The following is a 25,693-nucleotide window of genomic DNA, read 5'->3' as shown; positions in this document are numbered from 1 at the left end:
GGTAGCTCTGTGCTTGAGGAGCTTCACGAAGCACCACTAGACCATCCCACCCAGAGCAGGAGCAAGGAACCAGGTGGCCAGAGGGGTCGGGGGTAGGCATGTCTGTGGTACTTTTCTCTCCCGGATTCCCAGCTGTGTGGTCCAGATGTCCAGCAGGACTCGGGGGGCTAGTACCTTCTCCCCTTCTCACTCCACAGAGGAGGGCAGGCATGGAGGACCCTGGTGGCCTCCTCTCCCCTCTGTGCCTGAGAAAATGGTGCCTAGCAGAGATAGAGTCTATTGTTATTTATTAATTCTGGTGTCGTGGTAGAATTCCCTTTGGGCTGGACAAAGGAAAGATTGTGTTACGCACATTACCGTTGTCAATAAGAGAGTCACCACTCATAAATACATATGGGATATGGGGAGGGAGCTCAGTTCTCACAATAAAGCTGTGGGGAGAGCCGCCCTTAGGGATTGTGGGGCTCAGGCCAGGCCCTTGGGGTAGGTAGAGGGAGTTGGGTTCTTAATGGCGATTGTGCAAGAGGAAGAATCAAAGTGAGTCAAACAGTTTCTCCCTTAAACACCTCCCCCGGCAAGAATTAGCTCCTGAAGACATCGGTTCCAGGGGCCAATTTGGTCCTCCACTAACATCTCCACCATTTTCCAGGAAGCAGCAAGGCCCTCTAGGAGGGTGAGACCTGAGGTGACTGGCCCCAACTGCCCTTTCCCAAGGATGGTCTTTTCTGTAGGTATGGCCTACAGGAGAAGCAGCATAGAGCATGGGCCTGGGAGTCAGAAGGACCTGGGTTCTGCTTCCAGCTCAACCACTTGTCTGCTACGTGACCTTGGGAAAGTCACTTCACTCCTCTGGGCCTCAGTTACCATAATGGTAAAATGGGGATTAAGACTGTGAGCCTTACGAGGGACTGGAATTGTGTCCAACCTGATTAGCTTGTATCTACTCCAGTGCTTAGTACAGTGCTTGGAACATAGTAAATGCTTAACAAATACCACTGATATTATTATTATTGTTATTGACATCATTATTTTTATTATCAGATGGTGGGTGCTAGGGGAAGGGAAAGAATGAACCATTTTGGAATACAGTAACCAAAATCCCTGAGCATTCGAAGGTGCTTATTACTCCAATAATCACAAACGGACAGATACCATTCCCTTCTCTTGTTATCACCTCATACATCTGTCATCAGGTGCCAGAGGTGTTTCCCTTGAGTGACCTGCTTCTTATTGTATTCCCTGGATTTTGCTTTATGCTCTAGTTCTCCTTGCTTTTTCCCTTCTTACATTATTCATGTCTTTTCACACTTGGAAGTTTATTTTACATTTTATGCATTTTCTTACACCTTTTTAACTTAGCCTTTTCTCCTGCTTTGTGCCTCTCCCCACCCTCCCCACATCTGCCTCTCTGGAGATTCTGCTCAAAGCTTTCCTTTTTTCTCCTTTTCCACTAATGCAATTCCTCCCCCAAAACTGCATCAGAAATGATCCCTTCCATCTATAACACCCTGCTGTTTGGGGTGATGGAGGTTCAATGGCTTTAGAATCTTTAGACTCTTTCCATTCCCTTTTTTCTCTTCTCTGCATTTAGTTTTGTGTGTGTGTGTATGTGTGAGAGAGAGAGTGTGTGTGTGTGTGTAAGGTAGATTGTAAGGTACTTGAGAGCAGGGATCAGATTCGTTCAATAGTATTTATCTTATAAGTCTACTGAGCTCCCCCCACGCGTATAGTACAGCAGGCAGTTAATAAATACTATCGACCGCTTGATTCCCATTAGAATTCAAAATTGGGAGCGTCTTAGGAAAAGTTCCCAGCTTCCTCTTTTCTGACCCATTTTATTGCTGACTATGTGGATGTCCAGAGGAAAAGGTGCTAGCTCGTGTTTTGAAGTCATCCTTTGTCTAGTGCAATGAAAGGGAGATCATCCCTAGTAGAATTTAGGCTGATGTCTCCCAGTGAAGATATGGAGTCATCCTCATAGCACAGACTTGCCTGGGGCCCCTCCCATTGCAATTTCCAACAGCCCTCCCTGAAATTTCACACCACACAAAACCCACTTTGATGTGTAGGATCCCAGACGACCTTCACATTTTGCTTCAGCACCAGTCCTTTAACACAGAGAATGTCCCAGCATTTTCAAAACAAACCACTTACCATCCCATCATAAGCCCTAGCTTTGTTTGGGGACAGTGTCCACCTCTTCCCTCTCAATCTCCAGTTCAAATTTCATCACCATAGCAACGATTTCAATCAAAACCCATTTGATTGACTTGATCTGCCCCATTCTACAGGACTCCATTTTGTCTGGAGAAAGGAAAACTCTGGTATTAAAGAGAAAACAGTTTGCTTTGATGCAGAAGTACCTCAGTCACGATTGGCTGGTTCTAGGCCGGAGGAACACACCTTCATGAGTTTTCTACATCATCATAATAATGATGAAGGTATTTATTAAAGCACTCATTATGTAATAGTAGTGAAAATAATATGTATTAAGCATTTTGTGCAGAGCACCATATGTGCCAAACTTGGAGCAGATACAAGACAATCATCTCAGATAGAGCTCCCTCCCCATATAGCGGCAAAACATAAAAGGTCCAGAGAGCAGGAATCTTATTCCCATTTTGCAGATAAAAAAACTGGGACCCAGAGAGATTAAGTGACTCGCCTGTGGTCACACAGCAAGCCACTATTGGAGCTGGGACTCCTGACTCACTGGAAGCTCGCTGTGGGCAGGGACTGTGTCTGTTTATTGTTATTTTGTACTTTCCCAAGTGCTTAGTACAGTGCTTTGCACACAAATAAGCGCTCAATAAATGCTACAGAATGAATGAATGTCATATGCTTGCTAATTCTAGGCCATGCTGCTGCCTTAAAAGCTGAAATTCCCCACTCACTCTGGCTTCTGTCCCGAAGCTTCTCTGAGGTAAGAGCTAATAGTTATCCTGCTCTCGGGTTCGGTGGGAATTTAAGAAAAACTAGAAGAAAGATTCGCAGACTCTCTCAACTCTTTGGCTAAAGTCCCGAGGGCTTGATGTGCTGAATTAGATAGATTTAATGAATTTACCCCGACCCGACCTTTCACTAAGCTTGACAACATGGGAGAGCCGTTATTGCTATATTAAACCGGGAAAGAAGGATTTGTTGATACCGAAAGAGATATTAAGTTGGAACATCTGTTTTATGCCCGGTTTATGGTTTGGGTCACTGGGGAGCTCTCTTTGAGTCGTTTGAATGGCAGGCTTTGGAGGTATTTTCCCCGAGGTCATTTAGAAAATTTCATTCAACATTTCTTAGTGACAGGGGACGTATCTGCCGTGCAAAAATCCTGAAGGTGGACTCAAATTAGAAAGGCATTCATGAAAAAATGAATCATTACCATCCATCATTCTTTGGAGTGTGGAGGCAGTATCTTCCAGCACTATATAGTTAAACAATTAAAGGAAGGATTAGGGGGTCACAGGACTTGGATAAAGCAAATGCTTATTTGTAGCAAATGTTCTAAAGAGAATAATAGGGCGATACTGTTATTGACTATATGGCATAATATACTACAGTAATTCTCTGCTCTCTGGCAGTTAACCCTGGTGGGGAATGATCATAAACAATAGATTTGTTCTTCAGTTAGGTCTCTCGTGGCCTGCGCTCACTTCCCTAGATTTCTCCTGGGTTCGTCAATTACCATAGAAGTGCGATACAACTGTTAGTTCCAGAGTCTTGTTCCTCCTGGGTGACTCCCAGAATGCTGCACCCCAAGTTTTGCACCCAATGGTCTGGTCTGGTTGGGGGATACCTACATCCTTTGCGATTTCACTCCAGCCAAGTGGTGACTTGCCAACTGTGCGTTTCTGTGGAATAGTTCAAGATTGGCTGAAATCACTTGTTCGATGGAAATCACGGGCTGGATGGAAAAGGAGCTTCGGTTGGGTGACTAGATTTTTCTTGGGTGTTCCTGATTAGTTGAGAGTCCATCTGATGGACATGCTTTCTGTGTGTCCTGGGGCCTCTGTGCTTCGCTCCTCATCCTGCTGAAGCCTGAATTAGAAATGAGAATTCAGAAATCTGCTTTAAATAAGCATCCAGTTTATTCAAGTCCTGTGCCCCCAGATCATGTCTTCAGTCGTTTAACATTAGAATGCTGGAAAGGTATTACCTCTACTTTCCAAAGGATGGACGAGGATTAATTTAAGTCCATCCCTCTCCTGAAATTCTAGCGGTTGCAGTGGGGTGGGGGCAAGGAAATGGGAGTTGGAAGAGTTGAAGCGCTGCTGTCAGTCAGACAGAGATCCTACCACCAAGTTTCCAGGAGAAATCTTTAGGATGAGACTAGTTGTCACCTCTTTCTGTGTGGCACTCTTACTGAAAGCACCATTGACCCCATTTCCCCACTAGTGGAGTCTGAATACCTCCAGCTAATCGTAAGAATTAGATTTAATCCGGGAAGGTTTGAGCCCAAGAGGGATGTTTTGTTGGAAACCATCCTCTCCAAAATGCATCTTCTCCAGCAGATATGGTCAGTGATTCTGCACTGCCAATGGGGAGAGTAGGTCACTGGGTCAAAGGGAAGCAGCGTGGCCTCATGGTTAGGGCCTGGGAATCAGGAGGACCTGAGTTCTAATCCCGGCTCTCCCACTGATGCTTGGCCTTGGGAGAGTCACTTCGTTTCTTTGGTCATCAGTTCCTTCATCTATAAAATGGGGATTAAGTCTGTGAGTTCATGTGGGAACTGAGTCTAACCTGATTAGTTGTAACTACCTCGGAACTTAATACAGTGCCCGGCACATAGTAAGCGGTTAACAAATTCCATTTTAAAAAGTTGAGAGGGGACAAAATGTCTGTGAAGTGACAGGTTGAACAGGATCATTCAGGTGAAATAATCTATTTTTAGCCTGAATGATCCAGTTGGGACATCTACGTGGAAAACATCTGCCAGATAGTGGCTTGATTCTCCCAGTTCACTTGTCATGAGGACGGATTCACTAAGCTTGTTGACTAACTTCCCGTATGCACGGCCAATCTTCAACAAATGGAGAAATCCCTTATGAAGGAGCAGTCCTGGAATAGAGAGTCTGTGGTTGAGGATCTCAGAGACACTCATAGGAACTAGCGTGCATTTGACTTTCCTGTACTAGTGGAAGGAGAGTCAGGAGACTCAGGTTCTAGTCCTACCTCTGCAACTAACCTGCTGTGGGATCTTGGGTAAATCACTTAACTTCTATAGGCCTCAATTTCCTCTTCTGTAAAATGGAGTTAAAATTCCCTGCTTCCCTCCCTTTTGTATGGTGAGCCCCATGTGGGACAGAGATCATGTCCAATATGTTTATGTTGTTTCTAGTATATAGCAAGGGCTTAGTGAATGCCATCATCATTATGATGATCAACACTAATAAGTATGGTATTTGTTAGGGGCTTACTATGTGCCAAGCACTGTTCTAAACACTGGGGTAGATGCCAGTTAATCAGGTTGACACCCTGTCTTTGTACCACTTGGGGTTCACACTCTTATCTCCATTTTGCAAATGAGGTAACTGAGGCACAGAGAAGTTAAATGACTTGCCCGTGGTCACACACCAGACACGTGGTAGAGCCGGAATTAGTACCCAAGTCCTACTGACTCCCAGGCCCGTGCTCGATCCACAAAGCCACGCTGCTTCTCCAATTATTGGTACTGTATGGCACAGGACCCTTGCTGGGCAAAATTGCTCCTCAAAGAGTTGGCAAAAGGTGGCACCGAGTTAGATCTCTAAACACTGAAAGAACCTTCTTGTTAATGACAACAAAACCCTACCCAGAAAAGGGAGCAGTACAGACATTTCAATTAACATCATCCATTTTATTTCTCTAGTTCTGCTGACTGAAGGTGTCCTAGAATAGGAAAGCTGGCTCGACTATTGGCCCTTGGTTCGGTCTTGGGTCATGAAGCAACCAGGGTGTAGACATACTTGCTCTTCCTATAGCCCTTAGCCGATGAAGTGCTCCTTTTTTTCGGTTTCTAGTAAGAGGAGAAGACGCATGAGGTTTGTGTTGTTTTCTGAGAAGACAAGTATCTTTTTTTCTCTATGACTTGTGGGAATCTATCATGGTTGCTATAGAGACCAAGGGACTCCTAGTCCAACTCTGCTATCTAGGTCTTTATTCAAAGGGACATATTTTAAAGAGGAAGCAGTAAGATGTGTAAGATAGCGGGATGAATCAGCTTCATATGAAGATGGTAAAATGCCATAGAGTATTACGGGAACTGGAATGGAGTATCCCAAAAGGCCCCTATTTGGGCTGAAATGAATCAAATTTATCCATTTTTCAAACTCCATTACTCAAATAAATCCTTCCTTCCCCATCACCTCCCGTACCTGCTGCATTAATATTTCTCAACCCTATCAGATAGTCGGCTCTTTGAGGGCAGGGACTGTGTCTACCAATGCTACTGTACTTTCCCAAGCACTTAGAAGAGTGTGTGCTCAATAGGAGTAATAGAGAGAAGCAGTGTGGCCTAGTGGAAAGAGCACAGGCCTCATAGTCAGAGAGTCACTCTTAGGAAATTACAGCTCTCTTGTCCAGCCCTGACCGCCTATTTGTCTACAGAGCAGCACAGGAAGGAACGCTTATGCTCCCAAATGTTGTGGCCGGTTTGGGTGAAGGCTCTAGAGCGTGTTTTCCTTAATACCACCCCCATCTTAATTCTAATCATAATAATAATAATTGTGAGGTGTGTTAAGCGCTAAGTGCCAAGCATTGTGCTAAAATCTGGAAGATACAGGCCAATCAGATCAGACACAGATCCTGTCTCTCACGGAGCTCACAGTCTAAGGATTAGAACAGATATTCAGTCCCCAATTTACAGATAAGGACGCTAGACAACACAAAGACTTGCCTAAGGTCACACAGCAGGCAAGAGGCAGAGAGAAGCTCATTAATAATAATAATAATAATAATAGTAATGATGGGATTTGTTAAGCATTTACTATGTGCCAGGCACTATGCTAGGTGCTGGGGTAGATACAAGCCAATCCCACATGGGGTTCCCAGTTCTAATCTCCATTTTACAGCTGAGGTAACTGAAGCACAGAGAAGTGAAGTGACTTGCTCATGATCACACGGCAGACAAGTGGCAGAGCCTGGATTAGAATGGAGCTTAGAAGTTTAGACGCTAGGTCTCTTGATTTCCCCCTCTCGCACCTCTAGACATTAAGCTCCTTATAAACAGGGATCGTGTCTACCACCTCTGTTTTATTGTACTCTCCCAAGTGCTTAGTACAGTGCTCTGCACCCAGTAAGCACTCGGTAAATACGACTGATAGATGGACTACTGATCCTAACTCCGGGATCTCTCCCCTAAATCCCGCATTCTCTGGGAGAACCAGGTATAATGATCTGAGAGGGAGTAGCCAGGGTACACCAGCATATCTTTGACTTGTCCTGGCAAAAGGCTAACCAGGCCGGGCACTCAGACCTCCGAGGTGAAATCACCCAGAACCGAGGGCCTCTTCCTTCTCGAGCAGCGCTGTCTCGTACGGCACCCCGAGCACGTTCTCGAGCCGAAGAAGCAAATTAAAAATGGAGGAGAAATGAGATAAAAATGTGTGAAAATGATTTGAGCTCTTGAGTAGAAAGGCACTGTATAAAACAAGTAATGATGATGATTTGGGAGCAGAGGGTGACAAAATTACAGCAGGTTTTCAGGCACGGAAGAGACGAGGAGGCAACAGGTAGATCCAGGAGTAGATTTGGCAATCGGGAAAATATTCCACGGGTACCTTAGGAAAGTATTTCAGGCTGATTGAACCGATCAAGCCTATGGAGGACAGTAAAATGGTGCTTAATGCCTGGTCTCTGAACTCCACCCACCTCCTCCTAGCACATTGTTTCCAGTGGGATTCGGGCTCTGGAATAGAATGAGCCATGGAAAGTTGACAGAGAATGACAAGAAAGGTTAAGTCAATGTTTATCAAATAGGGCAATGTTGTGTCTGTCCAGAGGGTCACAAACTTGCAGGGCAGTGGGGAAATCAAAAAGGTCAAAGCAATTGATCTGGAAGAGAGCCAGAGTAAGTCCCTACCTTTGCAGTTTTCTATGGGTGTTTGAGAGAGCATGAAGGAAAGAGAGAGAAAGAAAGAGGGAGAGAGAGACTAAACCATTCTTTCACCTCTTGCCTTTTATGGGTGCCGAGCAAACCAGGATAGAGGGAGTTTAATAGATGAGAAGGAGTATGGTCTCGTAGATAGGGCAAGGGCCTGGGAGTCAGAAGGATTTGGCTTCTAATCCTGGCTCTGCCACTTATCTGTTGTGTCACCTCGGGTAAATCGTTTAATTTCTCTGAGCTTCAGTTACCTCACCTACAAAATGGGGATTAAGGCTATGAGCCCCATGTGGGACAGGAACTGTGTCCAACCTTTCATTCATTCAATAGTATTTATTGAGCGCTTACTATGTGCAGAGCACTGTACTGAGCGCTTGGGATGAACAAGTCGGCAACAGATAGAGACAGTCCCTGCCGTTTGACGGGCTTACAGTCTGATCAGCTTGCATCTACCCCAGTGCTCAGTAGAGTGCCGGAATATAGTAAGGGCTTAAAAAGTACTATTAACAACAACAAAAAAAGATGAGACCTTCCTTCTTCTCCCCTGAGGTTATACTCACATCACTGTGCCAGAGGTCAGAGAGGATTTAAACCATAAACTGTGAAAAATTATCTAACTGGAAGAAGGGAAGCAATACAAACTGTAGGCAAGAAGGGCATGAAAGGGATGGGACCCTCTTTGGCCTCTGTGTTTTAAAGTAAGTTTTAGGCATCTTGAAGGACCAAGCCCAGGAGCTAAATGGGGTGTGGTGGACCATGGATTTAGAGCTAAGTACAGTGTTAACTTAGTACAGTGCTCTGTGCTCAATAAATGCTCTTGATTGATGGACCAGATATGGTGACAGTCAGGGAGGTTGAGACCTGAGTCCTAGTTCCTGTTCCTCCACCTTCTTGCTGTGTAACTTGGGGCAAGTCACTTATCTTCTCTGGTCTTCTCTTTCCTCATCCTTAAAATAGGAATTAAATGCCCCTTCTCCCTCCTCCTTAGACTGTAGGCCCCAGATGGGTCAGGGACCATGTCTGATTTGATTATCTTGTATCTACCCTACTGCTTAGCACAGCATATAACTAATAAGTAAACTATAGCACAGAGGAATTGCTGAAGGATATTATTCGTCAGGTACTAGTACGAGTCAGAACGTGCGGACCTTAGAATGCCCAGGGTGACATCCAGGGATTTAGCAATGAAATTGAATTCACAGATCAGAGTTTTATTGCTTGGTGAGAGAGTAAAAATGAAGGTTGAAAACAATTCCGGCCTCTATTTTTCATGCAATTTCAAGCCTGTTAATCTGCTCTTTGAAAATATGTTTTAGAGAGAAGGGAAAGGAAGCTTCTGGCTTGAAATCCTACAGATTACTGAGTGAATTTCAATAACCATCCTATTGAGTTTTGCACACGGAGTAGATAATGAAAACCTGATATAGCCTTCAGTCCAGCGACTGCCCATCCCTGGATGGGATAGGAAAAGCTGGTTGTAACTGGAAAAGTGGCGGGAATGCGTTGGGTCAGTTCCAGCTCCTTCATCTTTAAAATGGAAGGTAACATGCTTCCTTTCTGCTCTCCCTCCCTCCATCCGTCCTTCCCTTCCTTTCATTCAATCGTATTTATTGAGTGCTTACTGTGTGCAAAGCACTGTACTAAGCACTTATATTATTTGTTAAGTGCTTACTATATGCCAGGCACTGTTCTAAGTGCTGGGGAATATATAAGATAATCGGGTTGGACACAGTCCCTGTCCCACATAGGGCTCACAGTCTTAACCCCCCTTTTACAGATGAGGGAACTGAGGCATAGAGAAATGAAGTGACATGCCCAAGGTCACGCAGCAGATAAGTGGCAAAGTCAGAATTAGAACCCATGACCTTCTGACTCCCAGGCCCGTGCTCTATCCATTCATTCATTCATTCAATAGTATTTATTGAGCGCTTACTATGTGCAGAGCACTGTACTAAGCGCTTGGGATGAACAAGTCGGCAACAGATAGAGACGGTCCCTGCCGTTTGACGGGCTTACGGTCTAATCGGGGGAGACGGACAGACAAGAACAATGGCAATAAACAGAGTCAAGGGGAAGAACATCTCGTAAAAACAATGGCAACTAAATAGAATCAAGGCGATGTACAATTCATTAACAAAATAAATATTAGGCCACGCTCTGCTTCTCTCCCTCCCATCCACCTTTTCTTTGTCCCTCACATCCTCCCTTTTCCCTCCTTCCCTCTTGCAGTGCTTTAAGTTCTTTGAGGAAGAATCAATTCCCAATATCACTTAGTACAGTGCTTCGCACACAGTATGCTCAAAAAATACTATGGATTCACTGATTGTTCCTTATCAGATCGATAAATGGTGTCTACCAATCTGTTATATTTTACTCTCCCAAGCATTTAGCACAACTCTGTACACATCGCAAGAGTTCAATAAATGCCACTGATTGATGGATTGATTGTTCACTAATAGATTGATAGATGGACAGGAAATGTGTCTATCAGCTCTGTTGTTTTTTATTCTCCCATGCTCTTATACAGTGTTCTACAGACAGTAAGGACTCAATCAAAACTGTTAATAGGTAGATAGGTATTTTTCCTATTTGAAGTCACCACTGATAGTGAAGTTTACCTACGAACCTGTGAGTGTCAGAAAAGGCCAATGCAGGATCCACAGCCTCAGCCACAGTGAGTACACAAAATGGCCACCCCATCTTGTGTCGTTGGGCTTTAACGTTGACAGTGCCTGTCTCTGTTTTCTCTTTTACCTCCTTGTCTCCCATTCCTTACGAAGCTTTTGCTTAAAAAGAGCTGTTCCTTTCTTGCTGGCAGTATGCTGGGTTGCTCTGTCCTCGGCAACCGAGTCCCAGCTATCAGCTGAAATGCAGCTTTGTCTAATAACTTGAATTGATGCTGTCGGAGTTTGATGAGTTTCCCAGAGAACGATAATGCCATGAAAATTCATAACACTTGAAATTTTTCTAAAGAGAGTCCGTCAATTATTTCCTGGCGAGAAGTTATTATCCCCTCTTAGAGATAAAGAATGAGGCACAGAGATGTTAAGTGACATACCCAAGGTTACATAGCAGACCAGAGGCAGAACTGGGATTAAAACTCAGGTCTCCTGACTTCCAGCCGCTAGGGCCCTGCTGCCTCAGGAAAGTGACAGGGAGTTTAATCTGTAGGACAAAGCATTTTTTGGAAAACTTTAAAGTACTGCCCAGTTTAAGACTAAGGCGGGAAAATGTTTTCCTTTCTGTCTTTGAAAGATTGAATGAATGAATTTCTTCAATTCAGAGCTCTATTCGCGGTTTAACAGACCATTTTAACGTTTTGAGGGGAACAAATATTGAGTTAGAGGAGAAATAGAAAAAAACAGTCTCTCCCACACCCATCCTGCATCAGCAAAACAATTTACATAAATGTCTCTTTACATAAATGGACAACAAGTCTCATGAAGCAGATACATGTGGTTTTATTTTCCATAACTTGAATGGTTAGTGTTATTACTTATTTAAATAATTCTTAAGGTTTTTCCAGGACCCATCAATCAGTAAGTCAATCAGTGATATTTATTGAGTGCTTGCTGTGTGCAGACCACTGTACTAAGTGATTGGGAGAGTGCAATCCGATCGAGTATCGAGTTGGTAGACATGAGACTGTCTTCGGGGCTGCTAAGAGTCTAGTCGAGTGAGGAAGACATGAGTATAAATTACAGACAGGGGAGCAGTAGAGTATAAGGATAAGAACATAAGTGCTTGCGGGGTTGCATGTGGAGTGAATATCAAAGTATTTGAGGGGTACAGACCCAAGGCCTTAGGCAACACAGAGGGGAAGGTGAATAGAGTGGGGAAAGGAAGGATTAGTTAGGGAAAGCCTCTGGGAGGAGATGTGATTTCAGCAGGTCTTTGAAGATGAAGAGAGTGGTTTCTGCTGTGTGACCTTGGGCATGTCACTTCCCTTTTCTGTGCCTCAGTTCCCTCATCTGTAAAAGGGGGGTTAAGACTGTGAGCACTTTGTGGGACAGGGACTGTGTCCAACCCGATTATCTTAGATATTTCCCAGAACTTAGAACGTTGCCTGGCATGGAGTAAGCACTTAGCAAATAATATAAGTGCTTAGTACAGTGCTTTGCACACAGTAAGCACTCAATAAATAAGATTGAATCAAAGGGAGGGAGGGAAGGGAAATTTCAAGATAAAATGACCCTTCTTCAAATCTTTGGGGTTAAGGCTCTTGGGTCACGGCAGAGTGATTGTAAGAAATTCCACGGTAAACTGGCCCTTCCTCAAATCTTCCAGGTTCAGGCTTTTGGGTCATAGGTATTTAAGGGATTAGGGGAGAATTAAATGTGGATGGTATGTGGCTCTCTCCTTCTCCTTCTCATCCTCATTCTCATTCTCTTCTAGCAAGAACCACCCTGCTTAATTCAGACCCTCAGACTAGTCCAGAAAGATGCTTGACAGAGCTTCCTAACCAAGACCACGTCTAAGGAGTCCACTTATACAGTCCACTTTTTTTTTTTTAATGGTATTTGTTAAGCTCTTACTATGTGCCAGGCACTACACTAAGCTCTGGGGTAGACAGATGTCAATCAGTGGGACACAGTCCGTGTTCCTCATGGGGCCCACAGTCTTAATCCCCATTCTACGGGTGAGGTCACTGAGGAGCAGGGAATTCATTCATTCAATAGTATTTATTGAGCACTTACTATGTGCAGAGCACTGTACTAAGTGCTTGGGATGAACAAGTCAGCAACAGATAGAGACAGTCCCTGCCGTTTGACGGGCGCACAGTCTAATCGGGGGAGATGGACAGACAAGAACAATGGCAATAAATAGAGTCAAGGGGAAGAACATCTCGTAAAAACAATGGCAACTAAATAGCAACTAAATAGAATCGAGGCGATGTACAATTCATTACCAAATGAATTTGAAGTGAAATGACTTGTCCAAGCCCGCACAGCAGATGACCGCAGTGTCAGAATCAGAACCCAGATCCTTCTGAGTTCCAGGCTTATGCTCTATCAACTAGGCAGTGCAGCTTCTCACTGTGCTACAGTGCACTGCAAGCAGTACGAGCTCGATAAATACTACTGACTGCCGACCCTGTCTCCTTTCTGCCACCGCCTCTCAGGGAATCAATTCTGCCTACAAGAGAACGGGAGCCCAGCAAAAAGAAAAGTAAGTGTCCACTCTCTAGGAATGCCCCCGCAAATCTTCAGCTTACTTTACCTTGGTCTGGCCTCCCAAAATTTTATTCCTCTGGGCCTCTATCTTATGATGTAGCACAGACAGAAACAGAAGAATTCACCACTGGTTTTTCCTACCCCAGACCCTGATTGCTTGTTCAGGTAAAGGACTCACTGTCGGTTGTTTTGTAACGCAAGGTTTGTGTCATTGGGAATCCTTAGACTCTAGTACTCACCCACTCCAAAGCCCCCAGAATGCACACAAAGAGTTCCTTCAAAAATCCAGCCGCCAAGGGCAGACAGGATTGCATTGCCCTTCGATTTCTAGAACCATGTGTGATGGCAGAACTGTATGCACTGGAGTATGTCATGGGATAAAGCATTTTGGGACAATGGAGTAAAATATCCTTGGGCAGTGGAATAAAACATACTTGGACAAGGGAGTAAGAGTGTTCTCGGATAATCGGCTCAAGCATCCTGGGACAGTGAAGTACTCCTTAGACGTGGTCTTGGTTAGGGAGCTTTGTCAAGCATCTTTCTGGACTAATCTGAGGGTCCGAATTAAGCAGGGTGGTTCTTGCTAGAAGAGAATGAGAATGAGGATGAGAAGCAGCGTGGCTCAGTGGAAAGAGCACGGGCTTTGGAATCAGGGCTCATGAGTTCGAATCCCAGCTCTGCCACTTGTCGGCTGTGTGACTGTGGGCAAGTCACTTCACTTCTCTGCGCCTCAGTTCCCTCATCTGTAAAATGGGGATTAAGACTGTGAGCCCCACGTGGGACAACCTGATTCCCCTATGTCTACCCCAGCGCTTAGAACAGTGCTCGGCACATAGTAAGCGCTTAACAAATACCAACAAATACCAACATTAGAAGGAAAGAGCCACGTACCATCCACATTTCGGTCTCCCCTAATCCCTTAAATACCTATGACCCAAGAGCCTGAACCTGGAAGATTTGAGGAAGGGCCAGTGTACCGTGGAATTTCTTACAATCATTCTGTTGTGACCCAAGAACCTTAACCCCAAAGATTTGAAGAAGGACCAGTTTATCCTTAAATTTCCTACCAATCCTCTGGGCAGCGAAATGGAGAGCTCACACAGTCCACGGTATGGCAGAAGCCAGTACTCTGCCTCTCCCACTCCTCGGCCCCCACAATCATCTCATTTCCCTCTTCCGCCTCCCCGGCACTTTCCCACTCCCTTCCCACCCGTCCTCCAATCACCTCACCGGCACACTCTGAATCAGAGTAATTCTCTGTATTCCCTTGAGGCTCTGCAAGTCTAAACAATGTAAAGCCAAGATTACACTTATTTACTTGAGGAATTATCCACCACCGGGCTGTCTAATACACTATCATTAACGCCCTTTTGGCCCTGACTAGCTTTGTGTCCTTTTCTCCCCACTTCAGGCTAGAATCTATGAACAGAGGCCTGGGACTGGAAAGCCCTACTGCAGAAAACAAAGCAAAACTGCTCACTAACCCCAGTTCCTGGGTCCAGTTCTGATTCCACTGTCATCCCTCTCACCTAACTGAGAAAGAGGGTAGGGAGTTAGGGTGACAGGGAAGACTGGATATTGAAAGATTGAAAGGGGACAAGCTCCAAAGAGCTGAGTGGCCAGGAAGTCATTTCCTAAAGCTCCTCTTGGGGAGGACTGCCTCTCATCTCCCGCCTGGACTTTGTGAAATAGGACCAGTCTAACACCACCCCTTCAAAGATGGCAGCAGGGGAAGGCCTCGATGCCTCATAGCTTGCATGGCCTCATGGAAAGAGCATGGCCTGGGAGCCAGAGGACCTGGGTTCTAATCCAAGCTCTGCCATATATCTGCTGTGTCACCTTGGGCAAATCACTTCTCTGTGCCTCAGTTACCTCATCTGAAAATGGAGCTTCAATACCTGTTCCCCCTCCTTCTTAGACTGTGAGATCCCTCTGACCAGGAACTGTGTCCAACTTGATTAACTTGTATCTACCCCAATGCTTGATCCATAGTGAAAGCTTAACAAATGCTATTATTATTGTTTTTATTATTATTATCATTATTACTATTATTATTATTTCTAAGGGCTGCATTTCCCAGTAAACCTTGCATAGCCTCAAGGTTGAGGACATTCTGGGACTTTAAGGGAGATTTCTGGAACTCTGGGGAAGCCCCTCCAAAATTAGGATTTACAACCAGCACGGAGATGAAGGTGTCTGTAAATGAGCAACCTCTAATTGGCAAAAACCAGTGCCATAGGACCCAGGGGACATGAGGCTAGCCTTCTTGTGTGAAATGATCAAGTATAATAATTGTAGCTAATTAAGTGAATTATAGGAATAGTCCCCTTTCATGAGGCCGTAATTCCATTTCTATGGGGGCAAATATTCATAGGCTGAGTAGACTTTCTCACTGAAAATAGTAACACATGACTGAGTTCCAATTGGATGTGGAAACTTTTCATTTTGAACATGGGAGTGAAAAAGAGTGTAAAGGGGAAAGCGTTTATAGGAGCAAGGGGTAGCTGGGTTTTGAGAGAGGACAAGTCAATATTTTGGTTCCTTTTGGGTCCCGATTGTTCCTTCCCGGGTCTTGTCAGAGACCTGATCTCAGCGAAACTGGGAGCCCAGTTCAAACAGCTGTGAGGTCAGACACTCCCATTGTCCCCGTGGAGAGGAAGCCTCTGGCTCCAATTACAAAATCGGCCAGGGTCTCAGGTGTAATTGTGAATTTCCTTTTATGGCTGGGCAGTGTGTGTGTTTCTCTCTCTCTTTCTCTCACTATGTTTCTCTCTCTTATTCTCTCTCCCTATGTTTCTCTCTCTCTCATTCTCTCTCTCTGTGTGTCCCCTTTGTGTATGAAACCTGCCATCAAGAGGAAGACCCGGCAAAACCCCAGGCCCCACTCTGGCTCTGGCCGAAGACCAGATTCATCCCCGCGCCCAGCCCCGCAGCACTTATGTACATCTCTGTACTTTATTTATTTATATTACTTTCTGTCTCCTCCTCTAGGCAGTAAGCTCGCTGTGGGCAAAGAATGTGTTTATAGTTATTCTGTACTCTCCCGAGAGCTTAGTACAGTGTTCTGCACAAGTAAGTGCTCAATAAATATGATTGCTTGACTGAATGACAAGTGTAGAGTGCGGGCCCAGGCAGGGTGAACCCTAGAGGCCTGGGATGACCTCGGGCAATGCTGGAGAGGCTCAGCCCCCAGTAGGGAGTTCTCAGACAGCCTTATGTGCAGGGCATTGTACTAAGCTCTTGGCAGAGTACAATGCAATAGTGTTGGTAGACAGCCTAGAACAGTGCTCTGCACGTAGTAAGCGCTTAACAAATAGCAACATCATCATCAGCCCTGCCCACAGGGAGCTTTCAGTCCTTTAGACCGGAAGTGGGTAGCCTGGTGAGATGGGGGAGTGCCGTGGGAGGGGATATCTAGAAGAGGGAACTACAGTATCTGCCTCGGGCTCTGGGTTAGCAGCTGGGATCCCAAGACTCCCTCTCCCAGCTTCTGCCGGGTCGGACGGGGTTCCTGACTCAACCAGGGGCAGGATAGGACTGCTGGGAGGTGTCGTGGAGAGTGATGGGGAGCCTTATGCTGGGGAAACGTTCTTCTCGGGGGCCCTGTGGTACTGCAGCTCCAGGCCTTACCCCGTCCTCCAGCCAGTTATGCTAAAGGGATCACTCCCCTTTATCCTGGAGTATCCACCCTCTTGCCGCCTCAAATCTCTGCCCCTTTTTTTCCCCTGTAGAATTTGTTAATTGCTTATTATGTGAGAGGCACTGTTCTAAGCTCTGGGGTAGATACAAGCTAATCAGGTTGGACAAAGTCCATGACCCACAAAGGGCTCACAGTCTAAATCCTCATTTTACAGATGAGGTAATTGAGACCCAGAGAAGACAAGTGATTTGACCAAGGTCACACAGCAGAAGTGGCAGGTCTTAGATCAGAACCCAGGACCTCTGACTCCCAGGCCTGTGCTTTATCCACTAAAACGCGTTGGTTCTTTTCATTTGTGCTTTGCTTCCCCCGAGGTCATTCCTCATCAATCTTGCTGACTTTATAAAGAGCAGAAGACACTGTTCCATCAGGGAACACCAAGCACATCGGAACATCTGCTAGCACACTCGTCTTCAGACTTGTTAAATCTGGAGCCATCAGTTGAGTTATCCAGAAGCTGGATTATCCAGTTTATTCATTCATTCATTCAATAGTATTTATTGAGCGCTTACTATGTGCAGAGCACTGTACTAAGCGCTTGGGATGAACAAGTCGGCAACAGATAGAGACGGTCCCTGCCGTTTGACGGGCTTACGGTCTAATCGGGGGAGACGGACAGACGAGAACGATGGCGATAAATAGAGTCGAGGGGAAGAACGTCTCGTAAAAACCGATGGCGACTAAATAGAATCGAGGCGATGTACAATTCATTAACAAAATAAATAGGGTAATGAAAATATATACAGTCGAGCGGACGAGTACAGTGCTGTGGGGATGGGAAGGGAGAGGTGGAGGAGCAGAGGGAAAAGGGGAAAAAGAGGGTTTAGCTGCGGAGAGGTAAAGGGGGGGTGGCAGAGGGAGTAGAGGGAGAAGAGGAGCTCAGTCTGGGAAGGCCTCTTGGAGGAGGTGATTTTTAAGTAGGGTTTTGAAGAGGGAAAGAGAATCAGTTTGGGGGAGGTGAGGAGGGAGGGCATTCCGGGACCGCGGGAGGACGTGGCCCGGGGGTCGACGGCGGGACGGGCGAGACCGAGGGACGGCGAGAAGGTGGGCGGCGGAGGAGCGGAGCGTGCGGGGTGGGCGGTAGAAAGAGAGAAGGGAGGAGAGGTAGGAAGGGGCGAGGTGATGGAGAGCCTCGAAGCCTAGAGTGAGGAGTTTTTGTTTGGAGCGGAGGTCGATAGGCAACCGCTGGAGTTGTTTAAGAAGGGGAGTGACATTCCCAGATCGTTTCTGCGGGAAGATGAGCCGGGCAGCGGAGTGAAGAATAGACCGGAGCGGGGCGAGAGAGGAGGAAGGGAGGTCAGAGAGAAGGCTGATGCAGTAGTCTAGCCGGGATATAACGAGAGCCCGTAGCAGTAAGGTAGCCGTTTGGGTGCAGAGGAAAGGGGGGATCTTGGCGACATTGTAGAGGTGAAACCGGCAGGTCTCGGTAACGGATAGGATGTGTGGGGTGAACGAGAGAGACGAGTCAAGGATGACACCGAGATTGCGGGCCTGAGAGACGGGAAGGATGGTCGTGCCATCGACAGTGATAGAGAGGTCCTCTATCTCACCTCTCTCTGGCCACCTACCTTTCAGCTATTTCTGAATTGGGAAAATCTCCTAAACCTGCTCTCAAATCAATTCTCAGGCTTCTACCTCACGATCCTATTTAGATGAATATGCCCAGTCCTGTAAGGTCTATGTCTGACCTGAATGAGTGTACTGGCCCCAGATCTTAGCACAGTGCTTGTACATGGTAAGCACTTTATAAATACTATTTAAAGAAAAAAGAAAAAAAGCATCTACCAACTCCATTGTATTGTATTCTCCCAAGTGCTTAGTCCATACAGTGCTCTGCAGACAATAAGCACTCAATAGATATGACTGACTGATTGATCTGTTGATTAATGGACTGATGGATTGAGAAAGACCTTAAATAAGGCCAGTAAATATGTAAATGAAAAGAAACTCTTTGTCCAGTCTAGGGAAAAGCATGTTAAAAATGTCTCTGCCCTTTCTGCCGAAACCACAGTTTGAGAGTGTGGGGTGGAGAGGTCAGCTGGGGTTCTTTAAGGCTTTTGGAAAACTTTGCCCCGAGGAGATGGATTGAATATTTATTGAATTTAACCCATCCAGTGTAAATAGGGTAGGAAGACAAAGCCCTGGATCCTTCTGAGTCAACCTAGAGGGAGGGTCATGGGGAAAGAGGAAGGAAGGAAGGGAGAAAGAGAGGAGAAGGGAGAGAGGTGGGGTAAAGGAATGGAGAGAGGTAGGTAGGGAGAAAAGAGGAAAGAGAGTAATGGAAAGAATGCAAGAAAGAGAAGGAGAGAGCACATAACATTTTACCGATAGACTTTATAATTCTCACCATGTGGAGTCTGTGACATTTACTATGATCTGATAAAGTGGATATGGGCAATTAGGCCAATCAGGCAGTTAAAATGTCAGCTCTCTGACACCTCCCTGAAACATCTAAAGGGGAAAGGGAAAACCAGTGTGAGGAGCACCTAAGCCATTTGTTTTCAGTCAGTGTCACGAAAGGAGAGAAGCATCCTTCCTCAGGGCCGAGATGTCCCAAGACAAATGCCCCAGCCCTTCTTCCGGTTCTCCTGTCGCCTCCGGCTGGCTCCCAAGGGCCTGGGAAGGTTTGGCTTTACAAGGGGCGACACCAGACTCCTAGCCTTACCAGATGTTGTCTAGCCGGCTTCCCGAGGTCGTAAGGAGCCGGAGCCTTTAATTATCAGGCAGGACCGTTTCTCCCTGGAGACAATAGCGGTCTTTGTTCCCAATGAAAATCATTCCCCATTTTCCTCCAGTTGTCCTACTGGCTTTCTGGCCTATCTCCAGGGTTGGCTTGGAAGCTGACTCCTTGCCAGCCAACATGGCGGTGTCAATGTGGGAATCATCAGGGCCGCATCCGGTTGTGGTGGGGGGAGTGGGAGCGGTGCAAGCTTGGAGAGGTCTTAAGTGGGAGTTTAAAGAGGGCACCTAGCTCGTACAAAGTTCTGCCTTTGAATCTCTCTCCTCTTCCCTCCCAAGACCTCGAATCAGTCAGTAGTATCTTTTGAACGCTTCCTATGAGCAGAGCAGAGTACTAAGTGTGTGGGAGGGTACCATTAAGTTAGTAGACATGATTTCTGCCCTCAAAGAGCTGACAATCGACTGATCGATTTTGGGGGGACTTTGAGGAACCGGAAGAAGGGCTAGGGGCTAGGAGCTAGGGGGAGGCGGGCACTAAAATCAGTCATAGGTATGAGGAAGCAATGGAGAATTAAGATGATGATGGTATTTGTTAAGTGCTTACTATGTGTCAAGCACTATTCTAAGCACCGGGATCTTTCTATTTAAGTGCTATGGGGCAGAGAAGCAGCTTGGCTCAGTGGAAAGAGCACGGGCTTTGGAATCAGGGCTCATGAGTTCGAATCCCGGCTCGGCCACTTGTCAGCTGCGTGACTTTGGGCAAGTCACTTAACTTCTCGGTGCCTCAGTTCCCTCATCTGTAAAATGGGGATTAAGACTGTGAGCCCCACGTGGGACAACCTGATTCCCCTGTGTCTACCCCAGCGCTTAGAACAGTGCTCGGCACATAGTAAACGCTTAACAAATACCAACATTATTAGAGGGTGTGAGTGTCCAAGAATAAACACCAGAATGAGCCCCTGGGAGACATTGGTTCTTAGGTCCATTAGGTCTTGCATTCAGAGGCTTTGCCCTTCCCACTTGTGTGAGCTCATTTCCCCCAGCACAAATCCCTCCCTGGGGAGTGAGAGTACAGTGGGCGTCCCCCACGGATATCGTGACCCTACAATTACCACCCCCTCGGCTCAGCTGATTCCCTGGAAGAGATGTGACTAAGAATGTAAGACTGTCTATCTGAATGTGTGACCGTTTCTGTGAGATGAGGGTTATTTTTCATATGGGCAGGGAATGTGTCTGTTTGTTATGTATTGTACTCTCCCAAGTGCTTAGTACAATGCTCTGCACATAGTAAGCACTCAATAAATATGATTGACTGACTGACTGACTGACAGAAGAGTCTCCCGGAGGATTTTCAGGCCTTTGAAACTCCTCCCCTTCTGACCACTCTCCCTGCCCACTCCTCGCCCCTCTTCCCCCATCACTTCCTTTTTCTGAGTCGCCATTGGAAACCGGGCCGGACCACTTCTTCTACTCATAATCTACCAGTTTTCAGTTCCTGCCCCAGAAGCCCACGCTTCCTCAACTTATCCAAATCCACCCAGTAGAAAGAACAGGGGTTTTTGCAAGTCGGTTACTACCTTTCATTCAGTCCCAAGGGAATCTCTGTTTCTTTCCATCTAATATCTTGTCTCACTGCCACCGTCTCATCCCCACTACTATCTTTCTGGCTACATCTAGTTGGGAAAATCCCCAAATTTGCCTCTCTTCATATCCCCCCCAAAACCGATCAGTCGATCAATAGTATTTACTGAGCACTCACTGTGTACAGAGCACTAATACTAAGCGCTGGGGAGAGTACAAAGCAGCAGAGTTGATAGACGTGTTCCCTGACTGCGGTGAGTTTATGGCGTAGGAATCCCAAATCCATGTATTTCTTAATGTCCAGTCCCATTTCTCTCAGAGAAAAATTAGAATGTAAGATCTTCAAGGGCGGGGACTTTATCTATCGTCCCTAAATTGTAAGGATCGATCATTCAATCAGTGGCATTTACCGAGGGCTTTCTGTGTGCAGAGCACTGTACTAAGCGATTGGAAGAGGACATAGAGAAAGCTGGCAGACGCGATCCCTGCCTACAAAGAACTTACGATGCAGAGAGAGAGGCAAACAATAAAATAAATTATGGGTATGCATGTAAGTGTTGTGAGGTCAATGCCAAGTGCTTAAAAGGGTACAGATGCAAGGGCACAGGGCAACGCAGAAGGGAGAGAGAGTAGAGGAAATGAGGGCCTGGTTGGGAAAGGGAGGAGGTGTGATTTTAATTAGGCTTTGAAGATGGTGAGAGTGGTGATCTTTTAGATGTGAAGGGGGAGTTCCTCCCAAGAGGGAGAATGTAGGCAGTGGATCGGGAGCAAGATAGATGAGATGGAGGCACAGTGTGTACATTGACATTAGAGGGGCGGACTATATAGCCTAGGTTTTCTCTCCCAAGCACTTGATAAGGTGTTCGCCTCACAGTAAGTGCTCAGAAAATACCACTGATTGATGGATTTATTGCTATCTTTTAATTATTCTGTATATTCCCCAAGGACTAGTACTATTCTCTACATTCAGAGAGTAGTGATGACTATGATGATGATAACGATAATGGTGTTTGTTAAGCACTTATTATGTGCCAAGCACTATACTAAGCTCTGGGCTAGAGACGAGCTAATCAGGTTGGACACAGTCTCGTTCCTCATGGAGTTTACAATCTAAAAGGGGAGGGAGAGCACGTTTTGAATCTCCAGTTTACAGATGAGGAAACTGAGGCCCGGAAAAATCACCCAAGGTCACACAACAGGCCAGTGATGGAGGCAGGATTAGAACGCAGGTCTTTTGACTCCCAAGCCTCTGCTCTTTCCACTAGGTCACGCTGTTTCTCTGAAGACGATGGTGGCTGGCAAATGGTAATTTATGTTGAACCCTTTCTGAATTAGCTGAAAGCTGTTGGATTCTTTCAGTGCAGATGGGGATTGTTGGCTGTGATTGAACTTCCCTGGTGGACTCCTGATTGGCTCTCAAGCCTGATTGATTGACAGCTGCCTGCTTGGCATTGCTGGTAGCTCTGAGCTGCTCCATGTGCCCGCCGCAAGCTGGTCTGGACTCACTCTAACTGCCAAGACAGCAGAGAGGAGACTAGGATGGAGATATATTTGCCAATCAGACAGACTTGCTAGCCCCGGTCTACGGCGACTCTAGGACTGGACTAGTGGTTCCGGCTCCAACTCCAAGGGCGGGAATGGCTCCATGCAGAATCAGAGCCTTAAAGGAGTTTTCCTCCAGAAAAAATCCTCTCACTATACCCTGTGACAATACCCTCAATACCCTCACTTAACATCTCTGCGCCTCAGTTTCTCCATCTGTTAAGTGGGGGTTAAATACCTGTACTCCTTGCCCCTTAGATATGTGAGCTCCATGTGGGATGGGGACTGTTCTGATTGTATTGCATCTACCCCAGGGCTTAGCACAGTGTTTGGCACACTGAAAGTACTTGACAACTATGACAGTTTTCTTCTTTTATTAGGCCCGAGGGCCCTAATGGAGGGCTGGAACAATGGCTCACCCAGGGAGCGGTGCACTCCCCCCGCTGCCCCAGGGGCCCTGTCCAGGAGGAGAGTGGGTGAGGATGGAGATGTTGGGTTCCCATCGTGTGTGTGAATGCAAAAGTTGCTTTCCAGAGGGTCTTCCTAGAAGATCATCCCTAGCAAATGTTCAGAAGGAAAACCCCCCCAGAACCCTGTTAAACTTCACAAAAGTCCTGAGGAAAGCCCCACGCCCCTTCCTCTCTCCCTCCCCACTCCTCCCCATGAACTTCCTGAAGCCCAGGAAATGAGCATCTTAGATTGCCACCTCCTGACCGCAGATCCCAAACAGGATTAATCCATTCTAACCGCTCTGTCGCTTGTCTGCTGTGTGACTCTGGGCAGGTCACTAAATTTCTCGGTACTTCAGTTCCTGTACCTGTAAAATGGGAATTAAGACTGTGAGCACCATGTGGGTGGGAATATATCTGTTGGTTATTATATATTGTACTCTCCCAAGCACTTAGTATGTGCTTTGCACACAGTAAGCTCTCAATAAACACGAATGAATGAATGCATGAATGTGGGACATGGACTCTGTCAAACGCAATCATCTTGTATCTACCCCAGTGCTTAATATAGCCCCTAACACATAATAAGCTCTTAACAAATTCTTATTATTACTATCTGCCCTCCCCAGTGTGAGTCAGAGGGCTGGGGCCTTACGCACCTTGATATGCTCACCCGTGCCATTTTAGAAGCCCCCCACTTTTCTCCATGTCCACACATTCCTGGGCCTGACTAGAGACCCTGGAGAACTAATCAGGCCACCTGTGGCCGATCTGTTTTAGGCAAAAGCTGGTAATGCTGACTGCAATCAAAACAACTCTCATCACAGCCTCTTTCCCTAAAGCCATCAGGGACGTCAAGACCACCACACCAAGCTTTGTTTGCCAAGCTGCTGGAATCTGTTGGTGACATGTTCTCTCCTGGGATGGTGTTTATTTGTTTTCTTGATGCAGGCCCAGCGGGGAGTGGCTTCACATCTTGGAGTAGGAGAGAAAGGGGGAGGAAGGAGATGAAGGCAGGGTTGCAGGGGATCCTGGAAAACTGAAGGGTTGGGGCAAGGGCTAGGAGGGGGAGCTCAGAGGTGCCCAAATGGACCTGTTAGCAAGCAAGGAGTACAAGCCATCCCCCCCTCAAAAAAGTCTATCTGAAATATTGCATCTAGGTCACTGAGGTCAATGCACATTTGAACTGTAAAGATCATTTGCAAGTTTAGGCCCAAATTATAAGGGAAATGTTTGCCTTGTCAGGCGGTCAGTCAATTGTATTTATTGAGCACTTACTGTATGCAGAGCAGTGTAGTAAGTGCTTGGGAGTCTTGTGGGCTGAGCCTTTTCCATCCACCCTGAGTACCCCAATATTAGTCCTATGCCCCATTTCCCCAAGAAAGGAAATAAAAACTGAAAAAAAAACAGGTAGGTTGAATTTAATTAATTATGAAATTTACCAGTTTGCTCTTTGCTAAACACCGGGATACAGCTGAGAAGATCAGACCTGACACTCTCTTCGTCCTACACGCGGCTTGTGATCTAAAAGGGAGGGAGAGCAGGTATTTTAGCCCCATTTAACAGGGGTGGAAACTGAGTCCCAGAAAGGGTAAGCAACTTGCCCAAGGCCACACAGCAGGCTGGTGGCAGAGCTGAGACTAGAACCAGAATCTCCTCACTCCAAGACCCATGCTTTTTCCCGCTAGGCCATGTAGCTTCCCCAAAGGCTGAAGTCTCGGGTTCGTTGTACAAACTTCTTCAATTCAAAAGCTGGAAAAATATAATTTCTCTCCCAAGTCCACCCCTAGAAAGTACCTGACCCGTGAGTCAGGAAATTCATAATCCTCAGCAGAAAAGGCACTGTGAATTCCCCATCTCCAGACTCCTCTATCAAGCCCAGTTGGAAGATAGAGCCCAGTTTCTCTGAGAGATCTACAGAAAACATGAAATAGTATGGCCTAATGGATAAAGCTTGCCCCAGGGAGTCAGAGGGTCTGGATTCTAATCCCAGCTCTTCAACTAGCCTGACATGTGACTGTGGACAAGTCATTCACTTCTCTGTGCCTCAGTTTCCTCCACTGTAAAATAATAATAATATATGTTAAGTGCTTACAATGGGCCAGGCACTATACTAAGCACGTGGTAGATATCCAAGCTAATCAGGTTGGACGCAGTCTCTGTCCCAATTGGGGCTCACAGTGTTAATCCTCATTTTGTAGAAGAGGTAACGGAGGCCCAGGGAAGTGAAGTGACTTGCCCAAGGTCACACAGCAGGCAAATTGTGGAGCCAGGATTAGAAGCCAGGTTCTTCTGACTCCCTGACCCTTGCTCTACCCACTCAGCCATGCTGCTTCCCCAGCAAAATAGGGACTCAGTGTCTCTTCTCCCTTCTACTTAGACTGTGAGCCCCATGTGGGACAGTGACTGTATCCAGCCTGATTAACTTATTCCATCGCTTAGCACAGTGCTGGACACACAGTAAGCACTTAATAAATACCACCCAAAAACCACA

The 25,693-nt window shown here is 46.2% G+C and overlaps 1 long non-coding RNA gene across 1 annotated transcript in view; it reads left to right on the top strand.

Annotated features, from left to right (window-relative positions):
- Nucleotides 1-2,853: 2,853 nt before the first annotated feature.
- LOC120638082 overlaps nucleotides 2,854-25,693 on the top strand; it is a 48,392-nt gene continuing 25,552 nt past the window's right edge. Inside the window, exon 1 of the long non-coding RNA XR_005659563.1 lies at nucleotides 2,854-2,923. This is a non-coding gene — a long non-coding RNA (uncharacterized LOC120638082). The remainder of the gene's footprint in view (nucleotides 2,924-25,693) is intronic.

The sequence above is a fragment of the Ornithorhynchus anatinus genome, chromosome X2 (genome assembly GCF_004115215.2).
Source record: "Ornithorhynchus anatinus isolate Pmale09 chromosome X2, mOrnAna1.pri.v4, whole genome shotgun sequence".
Taxonomy (NCBI): domain Eukaryota; kingdom Metazoa; phylum Chordata; class Mammalia; order Monotremata; family Ornithorhynchidae; genus Ornithorhynchus; species Ornithorhynchus anatinus.
Note: the sequence above shows the minus strand (reverse complement) of the source record. Positions and strands in the feature narration are given on the sequence as shown.